Below are 15,593 nucleotides of genomic sequence, written 5' to 3'. Positions count from 1 at the left end.
GGTTCAATGTAAGTGCCCTGGATCAGAAGAAGCGAGTATTCCAAAGAAATACGCTCCATGACAGATCACAATACGATCCAGCAGAAGTGTGGAAACACCTGTGCGAGGCAACAGGGAATGTGGAAAAAAACACTGTAGGATAAGTGGTGTTTTGTTTTCTTTTTTGGAGAAAGAGGCCACATACAGCAGAGGCATAGATGCTAATCTAGGCACAGACAAGCGGGACCAAAGGCACCCGAAGTGCGATAGGGCGATGCCAACAATAGAATCGCAGGAGAAAAGATCGGGAGGGACTCCCCGAAGGATGTTCGGGAGGAATACTCCATAGGAGCGTAATAAGGCAAAGGCAGTCACCTAGCACTAGCATATACCCCACATAGGGTAAGTGACAACCCATGATAAGGGGATCCTCTTGGGCAAAACACACAGTCAGAGGACTTTAAGATTAAACCAGCCATACGGCTGAAAGTTAACAAATCAGAGGAGGCTGAAAAGCCGCGGATATAAACCGTAGAACCTACTATACACCTGCGTTATAGGGGAAGCGAATCGTGCAAAAGTTATGGCAACGCGGACAACAGCCGGGAGACTGCTGAATCCGTATGGCGATCCAAAAGGTCTACACCATTAAACAGTAGATCTCTGAGGGCATCCCGAACATTATCCGGGAAACGACTGTCACTCAGCCATGCATGGCAGCGCAAAGCCACAGACCGAGCAAGAGCTCGATCCACAGAGTCAGTGGCTTCAAGAGAAGAACAGGGCGAAAATTGCGCCATTCCCCTGCCATCAAGCAGAAGCCGAAGCAACTGAGACAGCGGCTCCTCTGGAACAGAAGGGAGAAGGTTCTCGACCAAGTACCAAAGGGTCGAGGATGCACGCGCGAACACACACGCAGTATTTAAAGAGCGGATACCAGCACTGGTAGAAGCAAAAAGCTGGCGAGCCTACGTGTCCAGCCATCTAGACTCCCTAGTGGGAGGCAATAATGGCAAGGCGGATGAAGGCTGTAAGGCAAAGGCCGCCTGAACCACAAGTCCTGAGCTGTAGGGTGAGTGGACAAGCAGAGTGGATCTCCCGGAGCAGGATGTCGCCTATGAGCAATAGCCCGATCAACAGGGTCACCAGAAGAGGGCCTTGCCCATGTACCACGCAAAATGTCAAATAAAGAGCCGCCAAATGGCAACAAAGGCTCCCCCTCAATAGGCTTCATATGGAGCAAATCCAGTAAAGGATCAGAAAGGCGAGGGACCACAGGAGGTTGAAAACCAAGAATAGCAGCCGCCCTGTGAATGGCACATGCATAAGCAGCACCAGTTTCAGTTGCCATCCGGTTAGGCGATAATAAACCATCGGTAGGAGACGGTTGGAGACTAAGCCGTCCACTCGACAACAGAAGTGGAGGAGCCGGAGATTGACCCGAAGGCCAGGCAACACAAGGCAATTGCAGCATGGGCCCTAAACCCGGGGAATCCAGAGAAGCATCAACCTCTTGACAAGAAAGAGGCTTTGTTGCCGGCATCGGTGTCGATCGACACTGTGTGGAGGTCGCAGCAATGTCTGAGGAGTCAAGGGGGGGGGGGGGGCAGCAACCTCTTGAGGAAGCTTAGGCGTCGGCATTGATGGACGCTGGGGCGGAGTCGCCTGGACATCGCCGACCTCCACAGGGGACTCGACCTGGACGTCGTCATACGTTGATCCCACAGCAAAAGGTGCACGTCTGGGCAGACTGGACATAGATCCGGGCATCAGAGCCGCCTCCAACGTCAGCGCAGGAAGCCACTCAGGGCTATGCGAAGACTGACGGGGTGGGCTGGACGGGCGAATGGGAGGACCCACTGGGCCATGTCCCGTCGGCATCGTATTGTCTCCAGAACCAGACTCGATGCACACAGCCGGGGCCGAGGAAGAATCCGCCGGTGAGGACCCGACATGAGTGCCCTCCACCTGTCTGGGACCCGAAGGCACTCCAGGGAGAGGTGGGGGCCCAAAGTACGACTGGAATGCCATAGAATAAGCCTCCATTTGGGCATGCGTCGTGCCAACCACCGGAAAGGGAGGGTATGGAGGAAATGACTGCCGGGCGCCCTTACCTGGCATAGAGGGAGAGGAGAGGGCGTCAGCAGTACGCGAATGGGAGGAAGACCTCCGTGCTTGCCGCTTGTGCTTACCTGCCTTCGAGCAACGTGGGAACATTCTCTGGAACAAGCCCGACTTGGAGGGGGAAGACTGGCGACGCGAAGGTGCTGGTCCGGACAGCTGTGCAGCCAGCAGTTTCATACTGCGTTCTCTCAAGGACTTGGGCTTCATCCTCTGACAGGCGTCGCACTCTTTGGAGTCGTGGTGCACGCCGAGGCACCACATACAGATGAGGTGCGGGTCAGTGCCAGACATCTGACACACACAGGCTTCACAAGCCTTAAAACGCAAAGGCATTGAACACTGTTCTGGCGACACCAAAGGCGTTGAAAAGGCCTAAAAACCAGGCCAAGGAACTGCTGTTTTTCCAGGATCTGCGTTGGGACGCGAAAAAGGAGAAAACTCACGTCAGCGTGCCAGAAGGGGAATATAGGGCCCCGCTGACGACGTGAGGGCGGAGTTGTGCGGCACGACTGCGGAAAGTTTTCCGGATCCAGTCTGCGCCTGGGGATATTCTAAGTTAAGGAATCTGCGGCTAGATGTCTCTACCAGATAATACCCTTTGTCTCAGAGGTGAAAACATGTTTATCGCTTGTGCTTACTGCACAACTAATGAGCTTATCAATAGTCTCAGCCATCCCACCTGAAAACTTCAGAAGCCGTGTCACACCCACTCATAGTGCTATCTGAATTCCTCTTTAAACTGTGTAGAAAAGAGTCTGATCGGGTGTACTTTTGTACAACATTGGACCATATTGCCATAGTCACTTGTGCGTTTCCATGGGAGACAGAATTCCCCAATAATACATTTTCCCTGACATGAAAGAAGAAGCCCACTTTATTTTTTAGAGGTGGCTATAGCTTCAAATTTTGAATCAAGAATGACTCATCCATGGTGCCTGTGAGGAACATTCATAGATTCAGCTGATTGAATGCAATTCCGAATCAGTATGACACCTTCCTTCTCCTGAGGGCCACCATGACTGGGTGACGTCTCTCATATTAATAAGGAATATCTCTCTCCTCCATAGCATCTAGAAGTGGCACTGCACTTCCTTTTTTTTCTAATCCGCAGAGACTAACTCAACAATTGACAGATCACAGTGTACATAACAGAACTACTAACTAAAACAATCACCAAGACCGCTCCTCATTATATGTAGCTGGTCAGGAAGAGTGAAAACTGTGAGAAGATGGGAGTATTCATTAGAAAGATCATTACCAAACGCAGTTTTTCTGAAGGATACTTCTTCGCATTGATGCCTCTCCTTTTAAACCAATACTCAAGCAGTTTCACAAGGTGGTGGGTCAAAGGAGAGGATTATAATAAGTCTTGCAACACTACAGTGGCGAAATGAACTTACTTGAGGATCTGGGAGTAAATGGAAAAGTGCCTAGTGAAAGTGTTGACTGAAGCTCACATCATGGCTCAGCAAATGTCCAAGAACAAGACCTCTGTATGGATAACATTGAGGAAACTACCTTTACCCTATTGGAAATTGTCCTGAAGCCTAAGGGTGGTTCCTCTTTGGCCAGGACATAGCACAACATAATGCTATCTATTTGGAAATCAACCTCGTCTGGACAAGCAAAAATAAGGCACAGACTGTGTGTCCTGGTTCTGTTGGTACAGAAGCTCAGTGCCCTCTGCAGAACCAGGCAATGCAGTCTCTACTCCTACACGCAAGGATGTGAAGTAGGGAAAAAAGTCTGCAGGGTGACTGACTTACATGAAAAAGGGAGACCACCTTAAATAGAAAGGCGCGCTGCGTCTAGAGCATCTGAAGGAAGTGAATTAATTGAAAATAGCCTCTTGTTTGCTCATTTTCAAGTTGCGGTACCAGCAGTGTGAAAGTGCCTCCTCAAAGTGAGGAGCACCAGAGAGGGGAGCTGTGCATGGACTGTAAGAGTGACCGCCATGAAAAGACATGAAAGAACCAAATTCAGGTCCCATTTGGTCATAATGAGTGGAGAAAAAGGAAACATATGAGTCAATCCTAACAAAAAAAACAGCAATGAAAGTGGAGAACCCAAACAGAGAAAATCTATCTAGACCAATAAGTAACACATTACTAAGCATAGTGCAAAAGCCTTCCAGGTCAAGGAAAGTGTAAAACGTTGAACAACTATACTTTAAACAAATCAACCTTCATTTCAGCACAGTAGGCCACTGAATCTGTCCAGAGGCTGGAGTAAATTGATTTGGTGGTGGGCCAGCATACATAGAGAATGAAGTCCACAATTCTGAGCAGGAAATTGGAACACTTTTGACTTACTTTCAATCTCCTAGCAGGTGGTGCAGGCTGGCCTGATTTGTGGGTGGAGCACCTTGCCCCCTTTCTGTACCGGGACATCCTCCCTCCCTAAGTGGAAGATGTGCAGCATTTCTAAACAGCAGATCCTAATTGCCAAGTCTGGAGCAAAAAGATCACCAGATCTTGAACCCATATCTTTTTCCAAAGAATCAGAGGAATCAGAGGAAGAGAGGGGAATTAATATTGTAAATTGACATCCCACCACATTTGGAATGCATCTACTGGGACCTCCATGATGGACATTATAAGGCACAGAACAAATGACACTAAGCATTTTCCAGAGTGGCAAATAGTTCTACTGGAGGTCTGCCCATCGTGGGAAGATTAGTTGAGACACTTTCACTCATGATTAGCAAGTTACCATCTGCTCAGCTCATCAGCCCTCATGTGTTGACCTATCACATATCAGTTATGCAGTCAGTGGGGATTTGAAAAGCTTGGCCTCAGAACAAGGTGATGAATGCATTGAGAGCCAGCGGATTCACCTAAAACGTAAGCAAATCTATGTGGCATTCGTTGCTCCAGGGGCGCCAAATTTCCTGAGTTGCTATGGCGACTTGCAGATTCATCCCACCCAATCGAGGGGGTAAAACATATGCCATCACCAAGACCACTACAGGAAGAAGACAGAAAAGGGTTGCTGCAGATCAAATAAGTACCAGCTGCCTCTGCAGGTACTAGGACACTCTGGAGAAATCTAAGGATCCCCCTGTGTGGAGTTCACTAATAATGGAGGCACAACTGATGTCTCATCAGGTGCCACCATGCAAGCAGAATACAGGGGATCCTTTCAAAAATAGCTGGCTCATATCCTGAAGGTTTAGAACTCATTGTGCATGGGAAAAAGCCCTTATACCAATCATGTCCAGAACTTAACAAATGAAAAGCAAATGCTTAATGAGTTGGAGGTGGGACTTGGGGTAGTTAACTCCTAGCCTGAAGAAAGAGAAATCAAGCTCAGAAGATGGTCAGACACCAACAATTATGAGTCTGCTTTAAGCAGCCAGTTGTTGAGGTATGGCAATACATGCATTACCAACCACTGAAAAAAAGCTGCAAATACCTGTGTGACCTTTGTAAAGAGGCTGATGGAAAGATAAAAGGAAGCACCTTAAACTGGTAATTTTGTGGTGCCACTAAAAAACAGATACTTCCTGTAGGCCTGAAAGACGGGTTAGCGAAAATACACGCCCTGCAAGTCTGACAACACCATCCAATCCTAGGACTATGAGGACAGAAGGCCCTGAGCAAGTGAGAGAGCATTTGGAATTTTATCTTGAGCAGTAATGCATTTACGACTTGAAGACCCAGGATATGCCTAGGGTTTCAGCCCTTCTTGGCAGGTCTTCTTTCTTAGGCACCAGTTTGATGGCATCCTTTCGCAGGAGACTCTGCACCTCCCTGGAATGAATTTGGGCATTTGCTGGAGAGCAGAAGAGAAGATTTAAAGAGGAGAGTCATGAAATAGAAGGTCCAGGGTCTGAAGTGAGAAATGTCTAAAAACCGGAGGCATGTGTTCACTTGAGGGCGAATAAAAGAGGCTTTGCAACAGGAATGGGGTAGAAAAGGAAGACAACTGCTATAAATAACATAACGGGTATTTGTAAAGTGCATGTTCACCCAGAAGGCTATCTTGGCACTGAATAACACATGTTTATTGTTACCCAAGTCACTGGTGCTCCTTTTATCGACCTCAGATGGATGAAAGGCTGAGTGGACCCACCAGGATTTGAACCTGTGACCATAAGGTCGAACACAGCCCCCTGCAGTGGACGCATTAGTCCACTGAGCCACCAGATCCTCATCCCTTTAACCACAAAAAAATGCTGCATTAGGTGGGGGGGGGGGGGCGGTTCCACTGAAAAGATGACTGGTGTCTCAAATACCTTGGTGCTTTTGGTGCTGGTAATAAAACTGGTGTACAGGGGAAGAAAGGACAGCAAAAGCACAGTAACACTGCCCTGATTAATGTGTTCCAAAGCAGAATCGGCCAACTCTTCAAAAAGCCTGTCCCTGTCCTATATTCTGTCCATAAGGTTTCTGCTGACTAAAGAAGACATACATGCCCATGGTCCTGGCCAAACGGTCATCTATTTCTAAATCTCCTCAAGGTTTTTTTGACCCCATCCTGTCCATCTTTAATCAACTGTATGGCTGGGCCGTAAAGGCATTCTGCCAGGTTGCTGCCTCCAGTTGGGCTATCTCCCACAGGACATGGGATCAGAGCACTAATAAGTAGGTGATCGTGGAATTACAAAAGGGCAGTGCACTTAGACGTCCTGTCAGGAGTGCATGGAAAGGAATTAGTTACTTACCTGTACACTATAGTTCTCCAGTATTATCTTTCATAGATTCACATGCTTGTATCTTCCCCGTCGTCATGGTAGGAGTCTCACGGTAACAGAATGACCAAAGCAGTATCATAGAGAAGAAAAAACTGCATAGAAAAGCCCATAGGGACTGTAGTATTTGGTAACCAGACCTCCTCATTGTTTGGTCCAAAAGTCAGCCAATCAGCATTGCTGCCCTGCCCTCACACTCCCCAGCAGAAGCTTCCTGCCTCAGATTTCCGGCCCCAAGTGAGAGACCTGGATAAATACCGAGACAATATGTTATGTGAATCTATGAAAGATAATACTGGAGAACTATAGTGTACAGGTAAGTAACTAATTCCTTCTCGAGTATTACATCTTTCATAGATTCACATGCTTGTATAAGAGTAGTAAGTAGTACCCACAAAGCCTGTAGCGTTTCCAGGATAGAACCCAGAAGGAAGTTCTGCAGCTGAAATATCGTTAGAGCATGATCTGAAAATATACAGGGCAGATAAGAATAGAAAACCATGTATAACAAAATCAGATTCTACATATAGATATATAAATATATACATATACATCCATACATTGCATATGCATAGAGTATCAATAGAGGAATACAGAATACCTTATTGAAACAGACGTTTCAGAACAGCTTGCCCCACTGCCGTGTCCTCCTTCCACGCAGTGTCAAGACAGTAGTGCTTAGTAAATGAATGCACACTCTTCCAAGTCGCTGCTCTGCAGATGACAGGTAGAGACACTCCTGCAAATAAGGCTATCGATGTCGCCATCTTTCTTGTGGAATGAGCAGTCACTCTGGAATTAAGCGGTTTTCCGGCTTTCTCATGACACTTAATGATAGCCGATGATATCCATCTGGCGATACTCAGTCTTGACAGAGGTAGCCCTTTCCTCTGACCTTCAAATGCAATGAACAATTGTTTAGATTTGCGGAATGTTCTTGTTCGTTCGATGTAGAATTTCAAACATCTAGAGATGTCTAAAGAGTGCAGCGCTCTTTCTGCTTCAGATGTGGGATTGTTGAAGAAGGTAGGCAAAATAATTGGCTCATTCAAGTGAAAAGAAGTAGGGACCTTGGGTATAAACTTAGGATTTGTCCGAAGCATAACCCTGTCCTGTCGAAATTGCAGGAAAGGCTCTTCCACTGAAAAAGCTTGTATTTCGCTAACTCTCCTCGCCGAGGTTAGAGCTAGTAGCAGGGCTGTCTTCCAAGAGAGGAATTGTAAGTCTGTCTTGTGTATAGGCTCGAATGGTGGCCTCATAAGCTGCGTCAAGACTGTATTGAGGTGCCAGGGTACTGGCGGTCGTAGTATAGGTGGAAAAGCTCTAAAAAGGCCTATAACGAACTCTTTTATAAGCCGGTCGGACCAGAGAGACGGCTCGTCTGGCGTTTTTCTAAATCGTGAAATCGCCGCCAAATGCACCTTCAGCGAGGCATGAGACAGACCTGCTTTTGATAACGACAGGTAGGGCAGAATACCTTCTGGGGGTACCGTCAATGGATGCAGCCCTTGACTAGTACACCAGTGACAGAAACGTGTCCATTTGGCTGTGTATGTCTTGTTGGTTGACATAGCTCTGGATTGAGAAAGTATCCGTCTGCATTCTTGTGGAATATTCATGGCTTGAAATTCCCACTCATGAGGTTCCATGCAGATAACTTTAGCGATGGTAGGTCCGGATGCAGAATTTGTCCGTTGCACATTGATATGAGGCTCTGGAATGTCGGGAATTGCACCTTGTTGCCCTTCGACATCTGCAGTAGATCTGAAAACCATGCCTGCCTCGGCCAGGCTGGTGCTATCAGAATGACATGACATGGTTCTGATCTCATTTTGCGAATCACTCGTGGTATTAAAGGAATTGGTGGGAACACGTAAGCGAACATTCCCGTCCAATCCATGTGAAACGCATCTCCCTTGGAATCCCTCTGAGGGTACCTGGACGCGAACTGAACGCACTTCGAATTGTCCCGGGTTGCGAACAAGTCGAACGTTGGTGTGCCCCATCTTTGGAATACCTTATGTAGCTGAGTGTCGTCCAGTTCCCACTCGTGCAGCACACTTGTTGTGCGACTTAGGACATCTGCTCTTGTGTTGAGGATGCCTTGTATATGCTGCACTCGAATAGAAACGTTGTGATTTATCAGCCATTTCCAAATTCTTTGCGCCAGTGCAGAAAGAGGTTTGGATCTTGTTCCTCCTTGCTTCAGAAGATAAAACATAGTCGTGGTGCTGTCCGTCCGAATTAGCACTGACGAGTTCTGTATTCTGGGTAGGAAAGCTTGAAGCCCCAGAAACACCGCTTTGAGTTCCAACAAATTTATGTGAAGCTGTGTTTCCCACTCTGACCAGTGTCCCTGGATCTCCAGCTCCTGTAGGTGCGCACCCCATCCCTGTAACGAAGCATCTGTCGTCATCACAAAGTTGTGTTTTTGAGGTACAAAGCTGAGACCCTGATTCAAGTTCCTCTGAACCTTCCACCATGACATGGCCACCTTCATACGTTGAGTGATGGTAATCCGATCTTCGAAGGTTCCCTTGGACTGAACCCACTGCTCGTCTAGATGTTCCTGCAAGGGTCTCATCCGAAGACGGCAGTTTGGAGTTAGCGGGATTCAAGAGGACATCATCCCCAACAAGGATTTGTACATCCGCACAAAAGTGAACCTTTTTGTTTGAAGGGATGTTGCAAGGTTTATTATTTTCCTCACCGCTTTGAGTTCCAACAAATTTATGTGAAGCTGTGTTTCCCACTCTGACCAGTGTCCCTGGATCTCCAGCTCCTGTAGGTGCGCACCCCATCCCTGTAACGAAGCATCTGTCGTCATCACAAAGTTGTGTTTTTGAGGTACAAAGCTGAGACCCTGATTCAAGTTCCTCTGAACCTTCCACCATGACATGGCCACCTTCATACGTTGAGTGATGGTAATCCGATCTTCGAAGGTTTCCTTGGACTGAACCCACTGCTCGTCTAGATGTTCCTGCAAGGGTCTCATCCGAAGACGGCAGTTTGGAGTTAGCGGGATTCAAGAGGACATCATCCCCAACAAGGATTTGTACATCCGCACAAAAGTGAACCTTTTTGTTTGAAGGGATGTTGCAAGGTTTATTATTTTCCTCATCCTTTCCTCGGATGGGTATGCTTTCGTTTCCTTGGTGCATATCCATGCCCCTAGAAATTGAATGCCTTGAGCTGGAATCAGTGAAGACTTTTCCAAGTTAGTTCTTAGCCCTAACCGATGGAAAAGGCGGATGCAGCACTGAAGGGACCTTCTGGCTCTTGCGAATGATGGCCCTGTCACCAGCCAATCGTCGAGATATGGGTAAATGCAATGCCCCTTCAATCTTAAGTGCGCCGCCACCGGGGCCATGCATTTGGTAAACACCCTCGGGGCCGATTTGAGGCCAAAAGGCAACACCTTGAATTGGAAATGGCGACTCTCCACAGCGAACCTTAAAAACTTCCTGTGCTTCCGATGAATTGGGATATTTCGAACAGAAAGGCAGAGGTTATTTGGGAGGGGATTTTAACCTACAGCCATGTTATTTGTCCAATGGGAACTCCTGTGGTCTTGGAACAGTAATGTATAACCAATGGGGGGGACTGGGAGAGAGGGAGGATTTCCTCCACTTCCCACACTGTAATTACGGTTCAACACTTAACAAAATGTTAACTAAGTTAGACCTGTACCTGTTGAACTGTAACAAAAACGCTCAGGCAGTTACGTGTCCTACCTTCACTGGAAGGGATGCTGGGTCATTAATAGATCACATCTTGCTGTCTAGTACCGGAGACTTCTCCAACCTATATATTAAAGAAGAAAGTCTCAGTGACCACAATAGTATTTGTATCACCCTCCTGGGCCATGGTACTCCACCTGTGTCAGGAGAAAAGTGCTCCACTGACTTAGTACCCATCAGACCAAATGGCCTAAGGATCAGATGGTCTGGAATCAATTCCAAGGTCAAACAGAAGGAGGTTATAACTAGCTGTAAAACCCAAATCAGGTATTGTTTAAACAATGTAATCAACCCTGATTCCCTACTGTTACATTTTATCACCATCAATACTACTATTGAAGGTATTTTCACTAGGGCTCTGACATCTAATAGAGGTATGAAGCAGGGTTGGTTTGACAAACCTTGCATGCTTGCTCTTCGGGAACTAAAGAAGGCACTAGGCACCAAACCACGGGACAATGAGGGAATAAAACATCATAGGGCCAACTATAAAATGGCAATCACCAGCAGAAAAAAGCTCTTACAGAGCGAGGCGTGGGATAAGCTAAAGGAAGCTGCAGAGACCAAAAACTGCAAATTATATTGGGAAACAATTAATAGCCCTTTTCTCAATAAAGATGGTATTCCGGAATTAACCTCTTATGTAACCTGTAACGATTGGATTACCCATTTTACTAACATTTTCAACCCGGAAGGGATACCCCTTGATGCATCGATTTCTGAGGCTACATCCTGGTTACCTCTACCTATGGGAATAACATTGGAAGAAGGCTATGAAGGGCTTTCCAATAGTAAAGGAGGAAAAGCTCCAGGCCCGGATGGGGTTCCGCTTGACCTGCTAAAAGCTGAACCGCACTTGTGGGTCCCCATCCTGGTGAGGATCTTTAACTGCGCGGCAGAAGATAACTTCCCTCCTTCTTGGGGCCAATCAGTTATAATCCCCTTACACAAGAAAGGTGGTAAATCTGAGGCCTCCAACTACCGCCCGATTTCTCTATTGGATGCCTCAGTAAAAGTCATGAGTAGGATTCTGCTTAAAAGGTTAGAAACTTGGGCAACTGATTCGAATATTTTAACTAAAGTTCAATATGGTTTCCGGAAAGGCATGGGCACTCTGGAACAATGTGTAAATTTGGACCTTATAATTAACAAATACACTGTGGCCAAAAATGGCAACTTTTTTTATGTTTTGCTGATTTGAGCAGCGCGTTTGATTTAGTTAATCATGTTATTCTTTGGGAGGTTTTGCTAGAGTCTGGGGCACTGAAGGAAATTGTGCACTTTTTAGCCAGGCTTTATGAAAAACTTTCTTGTAAGGTCCGTTATGGCACCCTAGGCGAAGGTACCCCATTTTTCAAAGTTTCCCGGGGAATTCGCCAGGGGTGTGTTTTGGCCCCTCTTTTATTTTCCCTATTTATTAATGGCGTTGACCGCACCCTGGTTGATATCCCCGCGGATGCCCCTTTGATTGGAGGAAAACCTGTCCCACTTTTACTTTATGCGGACGACGCTGTTCTTTTATCCCGCACACAGCTTGGCCTCCAGCGTTTAATTGACAGATTCATGTCGTTTATCCAAAATAGGAGGCTCTGTGTGAACAAATCCAAGACGTATGTTATGTCATGTGGGCAGGCTGCAAACAAGAAGAAGCATAGTTTCTTTCTGGATAAAGATAAAATGACGCATGTTAAAACTTTCTGTTATTTGGGAATCACTTATAACAATAGTGGGTCTTGGACTTCTGAATTTGATAATATTAGATTGAAAATGCTGCGGACCACTAGTAGCATATTTCGATTTGCCACTAAACTTGGATCTAGAAGCATCCCAGACATGATCAACATATATAATGTTCGTTGTGTCTCCTCTGCACTGTATGGGGCAGGTGTATGGGGCCATAGTGACGGCCCATCCCTCCAAACCGACGAAAATAAGTTTTTAAAGAAACTATTATGTGTTCCTCCTTCCGCCTCAGTTCAATTGATCCATGATGAGGTAGGGATCGAGTTTATCTCTGACTTAGCAGCCGTTCGGCCACTCTTATTGTGGCGTTCTATTTGGGCTAAGCCTGAGACTCGATTCACTCAAGAAATAATTCTTGATTGTATAGGTTTGGACCACTCCCCACGCATACAGTGGTTGAGATACATTCATTTCTGGTATAACATTCTATTCAATATTGATGTGTTACTTGATCCAGAGCAGGCAGTCGCCATTCCTAAAAAAGAAATTAAATCAACGTTTCTAAATTTTAAAAAGACTGAGCGAGACAAAGTACACGGTAAGCTAGCCACCGTGATATTCTATAAGGACCTGAAACTAAGTCCGGGGCTCCAACCTTACCTTGTGTACGTGACCCGTCCATCCCACCAATTTGTACTAACCCGAGTCAGATTGGGTATTGTCCACCATCTTGTTGCGTTCCCTAACCAGAAAGTTAGATCCGAGACACCCTGCCCATGTAACAGTACTTCTCGTCAGAGCTGTTGCCACTTTTTTGTAAATTTTTTCACTTTCTTAGGGTAAAATACCTTAAGCCAATTTTTATAAAGTATAACATCCGATCCACAAAGAATGCATTGATATTACTATCCTCATTGGAGAATGAGGATATTTGCTTCTTTTTGGCTACATATATTTTGAAATGTACAGCTGCCAGGAAAGGTATAGTGTTGTAACCCTTTTATACCTACCTGTCTGTACTTAAGTTGTACAGCTGCCAGGAAATGTATAGTGCTGCTATTATTTTATACATCCCTGTCTGTACATAAATGTTTTTTTTAACAGTTTCTGTAATATTGAATAATCCTTCATGTATGAGGTCCACAGTATGTACGATATGGTCCCTTTTTATACTCCAAATTTACCCTTTTATGCCCATTTGAACGGTCCGGATTTTACTCTGTTTCAAGGTACAGCTGCCGGGAAACTCTACCTGTTATGACTAATTTATTGATTTCCTGTCTGTACATATAGGAACGTTTTGTATATACTTTTGTATTGCTTTTATTTTTAAACTATCAACTGTTGCCCACTAGCTTTTGTACATGTCTCCCACTCCCCTTCTTTCGTACTGTTTTTGTGAATTTGTGTATTTTAATGTGCTTGTATGATTTGTATTTTCAAATCGAATAAAAGCTTATGAAATTGAAATTGAAATTGAATTGGGATATGGAAGTATGCGTCCATGAGATCCAGTGACGCCATGTAGTCTTTCTCTTTTAACATTAGAAGGATCTCTTGTGAGGAAAGCATTCGGAAGGGAATTTTCTTTATGTATTGATTCAGATCCCTCAAATCCAATACCTGTCTCCACTTCAGAGTTTGTTTCTTTTTGATGAGGAAGAAATGCGAATAGAAGCCTTTCCCTCGGTGTTGTTGAGGTACTTCCTCTATAGCCCCCTTCTGCAAAAGTGAAAGGACTTCGTTTTGCAGAACCTGACGGTGTTGATGATGCCTGGGCACCGGGGGGTGATTTGGTGGTATTTCCACAAACTCCAGGGTATGGCCTCTGCTTATTACGTCCAAAACCCATTTGTCTGATGTTATAGACATCCAGTTGTTCAAGTATTGAGACAGATAGTGGTCGTTTTCCGGGATCTGCTGTGTGGGGAGCGCCTGCTCAGATGGATGAAAGGCTGAGTGAAATCATTGTCGTTTGTTAGACTGTTGATTCCTCCCTCTATTGGAGGACTTGCCCCTAGACTGCTGCTGGTAAGAGGAGTTGGGGGTCCTGTACTGATTGCTTGCATTGTATTGTCTATACCCTTGTTGGTTATAAGGCTGATATCTGTTGGTCTGAAATGAAGGCCTCTGATTAAATTGACCCCTCGAACCTCTTTTGCGAAAGGACTGAAACCTTCCTTGCTGAAGTGATCCCAGCGCTCTAGCTGTATCTGTGTCTGATTTGATACCTTGCAGCGCCTCGTCGACGTGCTTTCCAAAAAGATTTTCGCCATCGAAAGGCATGTCTACAATCTTTGCTTGCACCTCCGGACGAAAGGACGTTGCCTTTAGCCAACCCTGTCTCCGGAGCGAAACTGCTCCTGCCATCTGCCTGAACGCCATAGAGGATACATCCATGGCAATGTCAATAGATTCTGATGCTGACTTAGCCCCATCTCGAAGGATAGACTCTGCTTTTTTTTTTTTTTTTTAAAACCTTTATGATGCAGTAAGGAATATACAAATACGGGCCTACAACCAGTCAGGCCGGCCACGACACAGTATGAGAGGCCAATGACTCCGGAAGGATGTTCCCCGGAATCAGCCAACAATATAGAAGCAATCAGTTCAGTCTGGAAAGGTTAAGTACGGCCATCGAGCAGGATCAAAGAAGGTTAATTTTATAATAAGGAGTATAGCAGGATCAATTGCAGTGTATGGATATCTGAGTTCCCATAGCGGGCCACGAAGCAAACAGCAAAACATAAGGGCATCAATATGGATAATCATCAGCAACAGTTTACATCAATCAGGATATGGACGCCATATATCAGAGCAGTACCCACCGTGGCTCGTCTCTTGTCTACCTATCACCCAGTTACATGTTTTAGACAGAACGGAGGAACCGGAATAGCAACAGTGAATATAATCATCCGCTATACTAACCTAAAGAAGAAAAAGAGGGGAGAAGGGAGGGAGGAAAGGGGAGAAGTAATATAAGCAAGAAGGAGTGAATGAATGAATGAATGAATGAATAAAGTATTTAATAAAGCGCACGGTGGCCGAACGGCTTCCTGGCGCTGGGGACCTGATCAGAGCTCAGCAGAGGGAACCCAAGGAGGTTTTAGGAAGGGAATGCCTGAGAGAAAAGAAAAGTTTTAAGAGCTTTGCGGAAGTGAGTGTAGATGGGAATGGAACGGATAGAGAGAGGAAGACTGTTCCAGAACTGGGGGACCAGGACTGAGAACCGAGTGCCCCCCGTTCTGGATTTACGGAAGCGAGGGATATGAAGAAGAGAGAGAGAAGAAGAGCGGAGAGTGCGGACCGGGGCATGAGAAGAAACAAGAGAAGTGATGAACAGAGGCGCAGAACGGAAATGAGCCCGAAAAGCT

General features: G+C 45.8%; 1 protein-coding gene across 2 annotated transcripts in view; it reads right to left on the bottom strand.

Annotated features, from left to right (window-relative positions):
* Positions 1 to 15,593, bottom strand: part of TUBGCP2 (tubulin gamma complex component 2) — a 376,270-nt gene that overhangs the window by 36,270 nt on the left and 324,407 nt on the right. The gene's annotated exons all lie outside the window — the stretch shown is intronic.

This window comes from Lissotriton helveticus, chromosome 5_1, assembly GCF_964261635.1.
Source record: "Lissotriton helveticus chromosome 5_1, aLisHel1.1, whole genome shotgun sequence".
NCBI lineage: Eukaryota > Metazoa > Chordata > Amphibia > Caudata > Salamandridae > Lissotriton > Lissotriton helveticus.
Note: the sequence above shows the minus strand (reverse complement) of the source record. Positions and strands in the feature narration are given on the sequence as shown.